A 15,375-nucleotide genomic window follows, 5' to 3' on the forward strand; every position below is an offset into this window, starting at 1 on the left:
TGTTATTTTGCAAAAAAAGAAAATGGAAAATCAAATCCTGAGCTAATGTAGTTAATGTGTTCAGACACACTAAAATGAACTTTCTTCATGATAAAATAAAAATAAAAAAAATGCCCTATTTTTTATGTTGACCTTTAGAAGTTATTAGGCTCCAGCTGTGTTTGTACCTTATTTAAAATGGGCTATCTCTTATTTTGTTCCAAAGAGGTTATATATGACTGATGACTCCTAGAGTCTGCACTCCTGATGCTGCCTATTAAACGTGAACTTCCCTTCATGGGCAGCACCATGATGCCTCCTAACCATGCAAAATATTGACGAAGTTCTCGGCTGTTAATGCATTAGCTTGGGACTCCGACGAGGGCGGACGCATCTCCTCCACTCTCCTTTATCTTTGCTCTCTGCTTTAACCTTCAAGTCCCTACTTCACCAGACTGTGAAATCCTCAAATTATATTGGATTCTGGATCTATTGGACTACTATTGGATTAACCATGGAATTGATCAGCTGGTCTCTGAACACTATTGACACCATCTTTTCTACAAGAAGGTCAGGACCGGGGGATCCTACCTGCCCAGATGGAACGCATCCTGCAGGCTATGTTCTCGACTCCTGGGGATCTTGGTGTATTGCATGCTTGGCGCCTTTTTCCGTTGAAGATGTCGAGGTTTTATTCATATTTGGTCTTATGGTAGCAGGACTGCTACTTTTTGGCTTATGTGCTGCCCTGATCTATTGGAACATTGGCAAGACGGCGGCATCAAGAACCACGGCCCCTCGTTTGTCCATCATGATTAACGAGGTGGGCAAGGCATTGCATTCTCAGACTGCGATGACTCTTGAACTCAGACACAAATTGGATGACATCTTGGGGCAGATGCATGCCTTGCAGATGAAGTTGAAGATTTCAGAGGCCGGGGAATATTCTTAATTCATATTTGGAATTTGGTTGTTCAAGTGGAACTGTAAAAAGTGTTTTTCATTGCTCAAACCACAACATGGCAGGCTTATCAAGCCTGAAGGACAAATTGCCCGACTGTTTTCCTCCAGAGGAATGTTTTCGGCCTTGGTGATTATTTGGCTCCTTTCTTATCTCAACCCACAAAGACAATAAACTGTTTTTCATAGGACTGAAGCATGCTCCACTCCCTCTACCCACTCCCCTCCTACCCCCATCACCCCCCCCCCCCCACTCCGGCTTTTGCTCCCGTCAAACCCCTTCCCTTCTGCGGGGGCAGTGCGGTTTTAGCTGCTACTGGTACACGTTATGCCCAAGCTGACGGTGGCGCAACTCAGGGTTGCTGCGTGACCTTCACCCACTTGCCTCAATTCGGATAACAGACTTCTTCAAATTTAGTGCACATAAATAATGTCAAATATGTATGTGCTATCCTTATTTCTTATGTGTGCCATTATTACGGTAAACAAGTAATAATTGTGGAATAATTGCTGTCTGAGGTAACTGGAATGTAAACATAATTTCTCCACTGTGAGTTCAATAAAGTATATCTGATCTCATCTCATTTTTAATGGGGATTCGCGACTGAACACACTCAGGAAAAAAAAGAAAAAAAAATCTCAAAATATGTGTTAAAATGCCATTCTGACCTGGATATCAAGCTTGTAAAATTAATTAACATTAAATCATGTCAGGGCAGTATTAAACTTACTCTGACACCCACACATTCCCAAATATTAGTGTTGAAAGTTACACGGATCTGTGCTTTTAAGCTGCGCTGCTGAACCGAGCTGCTGCTACTGTTTGCAGCACAGCACGGCTCCTAAAACCACTACCAAACATTTATTTTATATATATGTATGTATATGTATGTATATGTGTGTATATATGTATATGTGTGTATATATGTATATCAATCAATCAATCAATTTTTTTATATAGCGCCAAATCACAACAAACAGTTGCCCCAAGGCGCTTTATATTGTAAGGCAAGGCCATACAATAATTATGTAAAACCCCAACGGTCAAAACGACCCCCTGTGAGCAAGCACTTGGCTACAGTGGGAAGGAAAAACTCCCTTTTAACAGGAAGAAACCTCCAGCAGAACCAGGCTCAGGGAGGGGCAGTCATCTGCTGGGACTGGTTAGGGCTGAGGGAGAGAACCAGGCTGTGGAGGGGAGCAGAGATCGATCACTAATGATTAAATGCAGAGTGGTGCATACAGAGCAAAAAGAGAAAGAAACAATGCATCATGGGAACCCCCCAGCAGTCTACGTCTATAGCAGCATAACTAAGGGATGGTTCAGGGTCACCTGATCCAGCCCTAACTATAAGCTTTAGCAAAAAGGAAGGTTTTAAGCCTAATCTTAAAAGTAGAGAGGGTGTCTGTCTCCCTGATCCGAATTGGGAGCTGGTTCCACAGGAGAGGAGCCTGAAAGCTGAAGGCTCTGCCTCCCATTCTACTCTTACAAACCCTAGGAACTACAAGTAAGCCTGCAGTCTGAGAGCGAAGCGCTCTATTGGGGTGATATGGTACTACGAGGTCCCTAAGATAAGATGGGACCTGATTATTCAAAACCTTATAAGTAAGAAGAAGAATTTTAAATTCTATTCTAGAATTAACAGGAAGCCAATGAAGAGAGGCCAATATGGGTGAGATATGCTCTCTCCTTCTAGTCCCCGTCAGTACTCTAGCTGCAGCATTTTGAATTAACTGAAGGCTTTTTAGGGAACTTTTAGGACAACCTGATAATAATGAATTACAATAGTCCAGCCTAGAGGAAATAAATGCATGAATTAGTTTTTCAGCATCACTCTGAGACAAGACCTTTCTGATTTTAGAGATATTGCGTAAATGCAAAAAAGCAGTCCTACATATTTGTTTAATATGCGCTTTGAATGACATATCCTGATCAAAAATGACTCCAAGATTTCTCACAGTATTACTAGAGCTCAGGGTAATGCCATCCAGAGTAAGGATCTGGTTAGACACCATGTTTCTAAGATTTGTGGGGCCAAGTACAATAACTTCAGTTTTATCTGAGTTTAAAAGCAGGAAATTAGAGGTCATCCATGTCTTTATGTCTGTAAGACAATCCTGCAGTTTAGCTAATTGGTGTGTGTCCTCTGGCTTCATGGATAGATAAAGCTGGGTATCATCTGCGTAACAATGAAAATTTAAGCAATACCATCTAATAATACTGCCTAAGGGAAGCATGTATAAAGTGAATAAAATTGGTCCTAGCACAGAACCTTGTGGAACTCCATAATAAACTTTAGTCTGTGAAGAAGATAACCCCATTTACATGAACAAATTGTAATCTATTAGACAAATATGATTCAAACCACCGCAGCGCAGTGCCTTTAATACCTATGGCATGCTCTAATCTCTGTAATAAAATTTTATGGTCAACAGTATCAAAAGCAGCACTGAGGTCTAACAGAACAAGCACAGAGATGAGTCCACTGTCCGAGGCCATAAGAAGATCATTTGTAACCTTCACTAATGCTGTTTCTGTACTATGATGAATTCTAAAACCTGACTGAAACTCTTCAAATAGACCATTCCTCTGCAGATGATCAGTTAGCTGTTTTACAACTACCCTTTCAAGAATTTTTGAGAGAAAAGGAAGGTTAGAGATTGGCCTATAATTAGCTAAGATAGCTGGGTCAAGTGATGGCTTTTTAAGTAATGGTTTAATTACTGCCACCTTAAAAGCCTGTGGTACATAGCCAACTAACAAAGATAGATTGATCATATTTAAGATCGAAGCATTAAATAATGGTAGGGCTTCCTTGAGCAGCCTGGTAGGAATGGGGTCTAATAAACATGTTGATGGTTTGGATGAAGTAACTAATGAAAATAACTCAGACAGAACAATCGGAGAGAAAGAGTCTAACCAAATACCGGCATCACTGAAAGCAGCCAAAGATAACGATACGTCTTTGGGATGGTTCTGAGTAATTTTTTCTCTAATAGTTAAACTTTTGTTAGCAAAGAAAGTCATGAAGTCATTACTAGTTAAAGTTAATGGAATACTCAGCTCAATAGAGCTCTGACTCTTTGTCAGCCTGGCTACAGTGCTGAAAAGAAACCTGGGGTTGTTCTTATTTTCTTCAATTAGTGATGAGTAGAAAGATGTCCTAGCTTTACGGAGGGCTTTTTTATAGAGCAACAGACTCTTTTTCCAGGCTAAGTGAAGATCTTCTAAATTAGTGAGACGCCATTTCCTCTCCAACTTACGGGTTATCTACTTTAAGCTACGAGTTTGTGAGTTATACCATGGAGTCAGGCACTTCTGATTTAAAGCTCTCTTTTTCAGAGAAGCTACAGCATCCAAAGTTGTCTTCAATGAGGATGTAAAACTACTGACGAGATACTCTATCTCACTTACAGAGTTTAGGTAGCTACTCTGCACTGTGTTGGTATATGGCATTAGAGAACATAAAGAAGGAATCATATCCTTAAACCTAGTTACAGCGCTTTCTGAAAGACTTCTAGTGTAATGAAACTTATTCCCCACTGCTGGGTAGTCCATCAGAGTAAATGTAAATGTTATTAAGAAATGATCAGACAGAAGGGAGTTTTCAGGGAATACTGTTAAGTCTTCTATTTCCATACCATAAGTCAGAACAAGATCTAAGATATGATTAAAGTGGTGGGTGGACCATTTACTTTTTGAGCAAAGCCAATAGAGTCTAATAATAGATTAAATGCAGTGTTGAGGCTGTCATTATCAGCATCTGTGTGGATGTTAAAATCACCCACTATAATTATCTTATCTGAGCTAAGCACTAAGTCAGACAAAAGGTCTGAAAATTCACAGAGAAACTCACAGTAACGACCAGGTGGACGATAGATAATAACAAATAAAACTGGTTTTTGGGACTTCCAATTTGGATGGACAAGACTAAGAGTCAAGCTTTCAAATGAATTAAAGCTCTGTCTGGGTTTTTGATTAATTAATAAGCTGGAATGGAAGATTGCTGCTAATCCTCCGCCCCGGCCCGTGCTACGAGCATTCTGACAGTTAGTGTGACTCGGGAGTGTTGACTCATTTAAACTAACATATTAATCCTGCTGTAACCAGGTTTCTGTAAGGCAGAATAAATCAATATGTTGATCAATTATTATATCATTCACCAACAGGGACTTAGAAGAGAGAGACCTAATGTTTAATAGACCACATTTAACTGTTTTAGTCTGTGGTGCAGTTGAAGGTGCTATATTATTTTTTCTTTTTGAATTTTTTTGCTTAAATAGATTTTTGCTGGTTATTGGTGGTCTGGAAGCAGGCACCGTCTCTACGGGGATGGGGTAATGAGGGGATGGCAGGGGGAGAGAAGCTGCAGAGAGGTGTATAAGACCACAGCTCTGCCTCCTGGTCCCAACGCTAGACAGTCACAGTTTGGAGGATCCAAGAAAATTGGCCAGATTTCTAGAAATGAGAGCTGCTCCATCTAAAGTGGGATGGATGCCGTCTCTCCTAACAAGACCAGGTTTTCCCCAGAAGCTTTGCCAATTATCAATGAAGCCCACCTCATTTTTTGGACACCACTCAGACAGCCAGCAATTCAAGGAGAACATGCGGCTAAACATGTCACTCCCGGTCTGATTGGGGAGGGGCCCAGAGAAAACAACAGAGTCCGACATTGTTTTTGCAAAGTTACACACCGATTTAATGTTAATTTTAGTGACCTCCGATTGGCGTAACCGAGTGTCATTACTGCCGACGTGAATTACAATCTTACCAAATTTATGCTTAGCCTTAGCCAGCAATTTCAAATTTCCTTCAATGTCGCCTGCTCTGGCCCCCGGAAGACAATTGACAATGGTTGCTGGTGTCGCTAACTTCACATTTCTCAAAACAGAGTCGCCAATAACCAGAGCTTGATCCTCGGCGAGTGTATCGTCGAGTGGGGAAAAACGGTTAGAGATGTGCACGGGTTGACGGTGTACACGGGGCTTCTGTTTAGGGCTACGCTTCCTCCTCACAGTCACCCAGTCGGCCTGCTTTCCCGACTGCCCGGGATCCGCCAGGGGGGAACTAACGGTGGCTAAGCCACCTTGGTCCGCACCGACTACAGGGGCCTGGCTAGCTGTAGAATTTTCCACGGTGCGGAGCCGAGTCTCCAATTCGCCCAGCCTGGCGTCCAAAGCTACGAATAAGCTGCACTTATTACAAGTACCGTTACTGCTAAAGGAGGCCGAGGAACAACTAAACATTTCACAACCAGAGCAGAAAAGTGCGGGAGAGACAGGAGAAGCCGCCATGCTAAATCGGCTAAAAGCTAGTAGCTACGCAACCTAGTGGATTCCTAAAAACACGCAAAGTGAATAATGTGTAAATAATTTAGAGGTGATTCAGCAGAAGGAGTGCTTTAGTTAAGGCACCAGACAGGCCATGAAGCAGCACAAGTAACGCACGGCAACAGCGAACGCACGACAACGGTGAAAAAATAAAATAAAAATCCACTAGACAGGCTGTGGAGCAGCACAGGTAACGCACGACAACAGTGGTAGAAAATAAAATAAAAATCCACTAGACAGGCCGTGGAACAGCACAGGTAACGCACGACAACAGTGGTAAAAAATAAAATAAAAATCCACTAGACAGGCTGCGGAGCAGCACAGGTAACGCACGACAACGGTGGCAAAAAACAAAATAAAAATCCACTAGACAGGCTGCGGAGCAGCACAGGTAACGCACGACAACGGTGGCAAAAAACAAAATAAAAATCCACTAGACAGGCTGCGGAGCAGCACAGGTAACGCACGACAACAGTGGTAAAAATAAAATAAAAATCCACTAGACAGGCTGCGGAGCAGCACAGGTAACGCACGACAACGGTGCTAAAATAAAATAAAAATCCACTGGACAGGCTGCGGAGCAGCACAGGTAACGCACGACAACGGTGCTAAAATAAAATAAAAATCCACTGGACAGGCTGCGGAGCAGCACAGGTAACGCACGACAACGGTGGTAAAATAAAATAAAAATCCACTGGACAGGCTGCGGAGCAGCACAGGTAACGCACGACAACGGTGCTAAAAAATAAAATAAAAATCCACTGGACAGGCTGCGGAGCAGCACAGGTAACGCACGACAACGGTGCTAAAAAATAAAATAAAAATCCACTGGACAGGCTGCGGAGCAGCACAGGTAACGCACGACAACGGTGCTAAAAAATAAAATAAAAATCCACTGGACAGGCTGCGGAGCAGCACAGGTAACGCACGACAACGGTGCTAAAATAAAATAAAAATCCACTGGACAGGCTGCGGAGCAGCACAGGTAACGCACGACAACGGTGCTAAAAAATAAAATAAAAATCCACTGGACAGGCTGCGGAGCAGCACAGGTAACGCACGACAACGGTGCTAAAATAAAATAAAAATCCACTGGACAGGCTGTGGAGCAGCACAGGTAACACACGACAACAGTGGTAAAAATAAAATAAAAATCCACTGGACAGGCTGTGGAGCAGCACAGGTAACACACGACAACGGTGCTAAAATAAAATAAAAATCCACTGGACAGGCTGTGGAGCAGCACAGGTACGACAACAGTGCTAAAAAATAAAATAAAAATCCACTGGACAGGCTGTGGAGCAGCACAGGTAACACACGACAACAGTGCTAAAATAAAATAAAAATCCACTAGGCAGGCTGTGGAGCAGCACAGGTAACGCACGACAACAGTGCTAAAAAATAAAAAAAAAATCCACTGGACAGGCTGTGGAGCAGCACAGGTAACGCACGACAACAGTGCTAAAAAATAAAATAAAAATCCACTGGACAGGCTGTGGAGCAGCACAGGTAACGCACGACAACAGTGCTAAAATAAAATAAAAATCCACTGGACAGGCTGTGGAGCAGCACAGGTAACGCACGACAACAGTGCTAAAATAAAATAAAAATCCATTGGACAGGCTGTGGAGCAGCACAGGTAACGCACGACAACAGTGCTAAAATAAAATAAAAATCCATTGGACAGGCTGTGGAGCAGCACAGGTAACGCACGACAACAGTGCTAAAATAAAATAAAAATCCACTGGACAGGCTGTGGAGCAGCACAGGTAACGCACGACAACAGTGCTAAAATAAAATAAAAATCCACTGGACAAGCTGTGGAGCAGCACAGGTAACACACGACAACAGTGCTAAAATAAAATAAAAATCCACTAGACAGGCTGTGGAGCAGCACAGGTAACACACGACAACAGTGCTAAAATAAAATAAAAATCCACTGGACAGGCTGTGGAGCAGCACAGGTACGACAACAGTGCTAAAAAATAAAATAAAAATCCACTGGACAGGCTGTGGAGCAGCACAGGTAACGCACGACAACAGTGCTAAAAAATAAAATAAAAATCCACTGGACAGGCTGTGGAGCAGCACAGGTAACACACGACAACAGTGCTAAAAAATAAAATAAAAATCCACTGGGCAGGCTGTGGAGCAGCACAGGTACGACAACAGTGCTAAAAAATAAAAAAAAAATCCACTGGACAGGCTGTGGAGCAGCACAGGTAACGCACGACAACAGTGCTAAAAAATAAAATAAAAATCCACTGGACAGGCTGTGGAGCAGCACAGGTAACGCACGACAACAGTGCTAAAATAAAATAAAAATCCACTGGACAGGCTGTGGAGCAGCACAGGTAACGCACGACAACAGTGCTAAAATAAAATAAAAATCCATTGGACAGGCTGTGGAGCAGCACAGGTAACACACGACAACAGTGCTAAAATAAAATAAAAATCCATTGGACAGGCTGTGGAGCAGCACAGGTAACGCATGACAACAGTGCTAAAATAAAATAAAAATCCACTGGACAAGCTGTGGAGCAGCACAGGTAACGCACGACAACAGTGCTAAAATAAAATAAAAATCCACTGGACAAGCTGTGGAGCAGCACAGGTAACACACGACAACAGTGCTAAAATAAAATAAAAATCCACTAGACAGGCTGTGGAGCAGCACAGGTAACACACGACAACAGTGCTAAAATAAAATAAAAATCCACTGGACAGGCTGTGGAGCAGCACAGGTACGACAACAGTGCTAAAAAATAAAATAAAAATCCACTGGACAGGCTGTGGAGCAGCACAGGTAACGCACGACAACAGTGCTAAAAATAAAATAAAAATCCACTGGACAGGCTGTGGAGCAGCACAGGTAACACACGACAACAGTGCTAAAAATAAAATAAAAATCCACTGGACAGGCTGTGGAGCAGCACAGGTAACACACGACAACAGTGCTAAAAAATAAAATAAAAATCCACTAGACAGGCTGTGGAGCAGCACAGGTAACACACGACAACAGTGCTAAAATAAAATAAAAATCCATTGGACAGGCTGTGGAGCAGCACAGGTACGACAACAGTGCTAAAAAATAAAATAAAAATCCACTGGACAGGCTGTGGAGCAGCACAGGTAACGCACGACAACAGTGCTAAAAAATAAAATAAAAATCCACTGGACAGGCTGTGGAGCAGCACAGGTAACGCACGACAACAGTGCTAAAATAAAATAAAAATCCACTGGACAGGCTGTGGAGCAGCACAGGTAACACACGACAACAGTGCTAAAATAAAATAAAAATCCACTGGACAGGCTGTGGAGCAGCACAGGTAACACACGACAACAGTGCTAAAATAAAATAAAAATCCACTGGACAGGCTGTGGAGCAGCACAGGTAACACACGACAACAGTGCTAAAATAAAATAAAAATCCACTGGACAGGCTGTGGAGCAGCACAGGTAACACACGACAACAGTGCTAAAATAAAATAAAAATCCACTGGACAGGCTGTGGAGCAGCACAGGTACGACAACAGTGCTAAAAAATAAAATAAAAATCCACTGGACAGGCTGTGGAGCAGCACAGGTAACGCACGACAACAGTGCTAAAAAATAAAATAAAAATCCACTGGACAGGCTGTGGAGCAGCACAGGTAACACACGACAACAGTGCTAAAATAAAATAAAAATCCACTGGACAGGCTGTGGAGCAGCACAGGTACGACAACAGTGCTAAAAAATAAAATAAAAATCCACTGGACAGGCTGTGGAGCAGCACAGGTAACACACGACAATAGTGCTAAAATAAAATAAAAATCCACTGGACAGGCTGTGGAGCAGCACAGGTAACGCACGACAACAGTGCTAAAAAATAAAATAAAAATCCACTGGACAGGCTGTGGAGCAGCACAGGTAACACACGACAACAGTGCTAAAATAAAATAAAAATCCACTGGACAGGCTGTGGAGCAGCACAGGTACGACAACAGTGCTAAAAAATAAAATAAAAATCCACTGGACAGGCTGTGGAGCAGCACAGGTAACGCACGACAACAGTGCTAAAATAAAATAAAAATCCACTGGACAGGCTGTGGAGCAGCACAGGTACGACAACAGTGCTAAAAAATAAAATAAAAATCCACTGGACAGGCTGTGGAGCAGCACAGGTAACGCACAACAGTGCTAAAAAATAAAATAAAAATCCACTGGACAGGCTGTGGAGCAGCACAGGTAACGCACGACAACAGTGCTAAAATAAAATAAAAATCCACTGGACAGGCTGTGGAGCAGCACAGGTAACGCACGACAACAGTGCTAAAAAATAAAATAAAAATCCACTGGACAGGCTGTGGAGCAGCACAGGTAACGCACGACAACAGTGCTAAAAATAAAATAAAAATCCACTGGACAGGCTGTGGAGCAGCACAGGTAACACACGACAACAGTGCTAAAATAAAATAAAAATCCACTGGACAGGCTGTGGAGCAGCACAGGTAACACACGACAACAGTGCTAAAATAAAATAAAAATCCACTGGACAGGCTGTGGAGCAGCACAGGTAACACACGACAACAGTGCTAAAATAAAATAAAAATCCACTGGACAGGCTGTGGAGCAGCACAGGTAACACACGACAACAGTGCTAAAATAAAATAAAAATCCACTGGGCAGGCTGTGGAGCAGCACAGGTAACACACGACAACAGTGCTAAAAATAAAATAAAAATCCACTGGACAGGCTGTGGAGCAGCACAGGTAACACACGACAACAGTGCTAAAAATAAAATAAAAATCCACTGGACAGGCTGTGGAGCAGCACAGGTAACACACGACAACAGTGCTAAAATAAAATAAAAATCCACTGGACAGGCTGTGGAGCAGCACAGGTAACACACGACAACAGTGCTAAAATAAAATAAAAATCCACTGGGCAGGCTGTGGAGCAGCACAGGTAACACACGACAACAGTGCTAAAATAAAATAAAAATCCACTGGACAGGCTGTGGAGCAGCACAGGTAACACACGACAACAGTGCTAAAATAAAATAAAAATCCACTGAACAGGCTGTGGAGCAGCACAGGTAACACACGACAACAGTGCTAAAAATAAAATAAAAATCCACTGGACAGGCTGTGGAGCAGCACAGGTAACACACGACAACAGTGCTAAAATAAAATAAAAATCCACTGGACAGGCTGTGGAGCAGCACAGGTAACACACGACAACAGTGCTAAAATAAAATAAAAATCCACTGGCAGGCTGTGGAGCAGCACAGGTAACACACGACAACAGTGCTAAAATAAAATAAAAATCCACTGGGCAGGCTGTGGAGCAGCACAGGTAACACACGACAACAGTGCTAAAATAAAATAAAAATCCACTGGGCAGGCTGTGGAGCAGCACAGGTAACGCACGACAACAGTGCTAAAATAAAATAAAAATCCACTGGACAGGCTGTGGAGCAGCACAGGTAACACACGACAACAGTGCTAAAATAAAATAAAAATCCACTGGGCAGGCTGTGGAGCAGCACAGGTAACACACGACAACAGTGCTAAAATAAAATAAAAATCCACTGGACAGGCTGTGGAGCAGCACAGGTAACACACGACAACAGTGCTAAAATAAAATAAAAATCCACTGGACAGGCTGTGGAGCAGCACAGGTAACACACGACAACAGTGCTAAAATAAAATAAAAATCCACTGACAGGCTGTGGAGCAGCACAGGTAACACACGACAACAGTGCTAAAATAAAATAAAAATCCACTGGACAGGCTGTGGAGCAGCACAGGTAACACACGACAACAGTGCTAAAAAATAAAATAAAAATCCACTGGACAGGCTGTGGAGCAGCACAGGTAACACACGACAACAGTGCTAAAAATAAAATAAAAATCCACTGGACAGGCTGTGGAGCAGCACAGGTAACACACGACAACAGTGCTAAAATAAAATAAAAATCCACTGGACAGGCTGTGGAGCAGCACAGGTAACACACGACAACAGTGCTAAAATAAAATAAAAATCCACTGGACAGGCTGTGGAGCAGCACAGGTAACACACGACAACAGTGCTAAAATAAAATAAAAATCCACTGGACAGGCTGTGGAGCAGCACAGGTAACACACGACAACAGTGCTAAAATAAAATAAAAATCCACTGGACAGGCTGTGGAGCAGCACAGGTAACACACGACAACAGTGCTAAAAATAAAATAAAAATCCACTGGACAGGCTGTGGAGCAGCACAGGTAACACACGACAACAGTGCTAAAATAAAATAAAAATCCACTGGACAGGCTGTGGAGCAGCACAGGTAACACACGACAACAGTGCTAAAATAAAATAAAAATCCACTGGACAGGCTGTGGAGCAGCACAGGTAACGCACGACAACAGTGCTAAAAAATAAAATAAAAATCCACTGGACAGGCTGTGGAGCAGCACAGGTAACGCACGACAACAGTGCTAAAATAAAATAAAAATCCACTGGACAGGCTGTGGAGCAGCACAGGTAACACACGACAACAGTGCTAAAATAAAATAAAAATCCACTGGGCAGGCTGTGGAGCAGCACAGGTAACACACGACAACAGTGCTAAAATAAAATAAAAATCCACTGGACAGGCTGTGGAGCAGCACGACAACAGTGCTAAAAAATAAAATAAAAACGAAAGCGTTAGCAAGCTAGTTAGCTTGCCAACGCTGATGAAAGTTAGCTGATAAAAGTGCTCCGTCGCGATGTTTCGACCGTTAGAGGTCTTCTTTAGCTTGTGTATAAAACTTTGTAATCTCTATTAATTTTTTTTATTCATTCATTTTAAGGGTTAGATATGTTTTGCAGTTCCAAAAAATTTTGATTTGTTGGGAGATGAGGCAAAAATCACTCTTGTCAGTCAAGATTTCAGACCCCTGTGCTACCCTTCTATTTTCACGGTTACTGAAAAAATGTGCTTTTCGATCATGTACTACATGTCTTGCCAGTATATAGTGATGTCATCAAGACATCCTAGAATGATGATGATAGTAATGCCATCATATCTACCCATCAGCTCCTCATAACATCTGTTGCCTTCACCAGTATGCCCACTGACGTCTGCTCCAGTCACCACTCTTTCATGTTTCGTTTCACTCACGACCACCTTGTCTAACTGGCTCCATAAGTCCTCTTTCTCCTTCATCTTACAACCTACTTGTGTGCCATATGCACTGATGACATCATCATCACCCCTTTAATTTCAAACTTCACACTCAGTGTTCAAAGCCATAGTTCCCAGTTTGTTTGTTTTTTCTTTGGTCTTGCAGCAGCCCCATTGAATCCACTTTCATGATGAGTTTGGGAATTCTTGGGGGTAAAAACAGAGTTCATATACTCTCAAGTTCCTCAAAAAGATTGGTTCCAGTGGTTTACCTGGGGTATGCAGAAATAGTAATATTCAGTGACCTTGTTTCCCACTGTTCCAACATTCATTAGGGTGGAAAAGAAGGCCACCTGAATCGGTGGAGAATACATTACAGGGTAAATATAAATGGTCAAAAACAGGCCTTCATGTGGATTGGAACATAAGGAAACCCCTGCGGTGACACAGACAGAACACAGTGATGCACACAACGCAGCAGGCCTTGAAAGAGTAATAATCTGTTTTCTTAGATTATTTCTCTTGGGATGTTTCATTATAACACATTTACACCATGAGGTGTGTCCAGAGGTTTTTGCTGGCACTGTTTTTCACTGTCCTCTGCTGAAGTGGGTACATTTCTCTGCAGTTTTCTGAAGTCTGAATTTCTCTTCAGCACAGCAAAGCTCCATTTACTGCATCACAAATCTGAGCAGGTCACTCAGAGCACTCTATGAAAATGAACACGAATATGCAGGCAGCAGTTCATTGGCATGTATATCAATCTTCACACTTCATGCATTTTTCAGTCAGGTACATGGTCAGTTGTGCATGGTCAGATCATCCAACCCCCCCAGTATCATGTGCATATGTTTGTTACCCAAAACTACTCAGTTAGGCAGATGGATTTAGAAAAGGTCTCTGTCATATTCTGTCTGTCAGGATGTTCCTTATCTTCAGTACCAGGGTTAGGGTACCACCAAATGTTGGTGCGATCACTAACAATGAAACCGCTCAGGGCAGGAAAAGTCAAAGGACCTGTGTAACCCTTCTTTGCCTGATGGAGTTACCGGTAATGATATGATTCAATATCAGTTTCCAATTTGGACCAGCTATCAGAATTTCTAGACAGTCGCTCACGAAGCCCAAGTGGGATCATCAACATTAAACACACTCACCCAAAACTGATTTTTTTCAAGAAATATATATTCTGGGTCATTAACAGGAACAGTATGACTGTTTGGCTGCAGCCAGACTGTGCACTCTGATTCCTCTTCTATTTTATATTTGTTCTTGTGCTGGTCTGTGCTCTGAGTTCTGTTATAGTTTATCTTTCCTCCTTTGACCTCGAGATGCGCTGAAACCACTTAATTTCTGCAACGAGCACAGGACGCAAAAAATTCAATGTTTAATTTTTGCCTTCCGATTTGCTTCGTCCGTTGCGTTCCTCACACTGTTGTGGTGTTGAGCTACATCGTCTCGGCACTGGGTTGCTTCCATGTGGTGTTGTCATGACGCCGCACAACGCAACTTGAAGTGGACCCTGTGTGAAAGGGGATTTAATCTGAAATCAAACAGCAGTACCAGAAATGTTTAAACCTCTGATGTCGGCTGTCTGAGTCACAGGTCGTTGTGTTAAACAGTGTGAGCAGCACTGAAACAGAACAAATCAGCCACTGATTCTGACCTCACCAAAGGTGTCGCCTTCTGTGGACACGCCCATATTAACCTGGATCACTGTGAAACGATATCCTCGTTCATAAAACTGTCAGTCCATATTTACACGCTGGCTTTGGATTGATTCCTTCTTCTCTGTTCTCTTGCAGTCTGCAAACCACAGACCAGTCAAGCACTGCCATCATCAGGTAAGGAGTGGAACCACAGCAGGTGCTTTCTCCACGTTCTTGTTGTACACAGTCACGACCAAAAACATAAGGTACAAAATCAAAGTTGGATGTAGATGTCAACCACATGTTGAAGGCCTTT

General features: G+C 42.5%; 1 protein-coding gene across 2 annotated transcripts in view; it reads left to right on the plus strand.

Annotated features, from left to right (window-relative positions):
• The window catches only part of fhit (fragile histidine triad diadenosine triphosphatase), a 1,159,287-nt gene that overhangs the window by 243,609 nt on the left and 900,303 nt on the right, over positions 1 to 15,375 (plus strand). For both annotated transcript variants that reach the window (XM_034167503.1, XM_034167502.1), the window contains exon 2: positions 15,216 to 15,254. The gene's annotated coding sequence lies outside the window, so the exon portion shown is untranslated. The remainder of the gene's footprint in view (positions 1 to 15,215; positions 15,255 to 15,375) is intronic.

This window comes from Thalassophryne amazonica, chromosome 3 (genome assembly GCF_902500255.1).
Source record: "Thalassophryne amazonica chromosome 3, fThaAma1.1, whole genome shotgun sequence".
NCBI classification, from domain to species: domain Eukaryota; kingdom Metazoa; phylum Chordata; class Actinopteri; order Batrachoidiformes; family Batrachoididae; genus Thalassophryne; species Thalassophryne amazonica.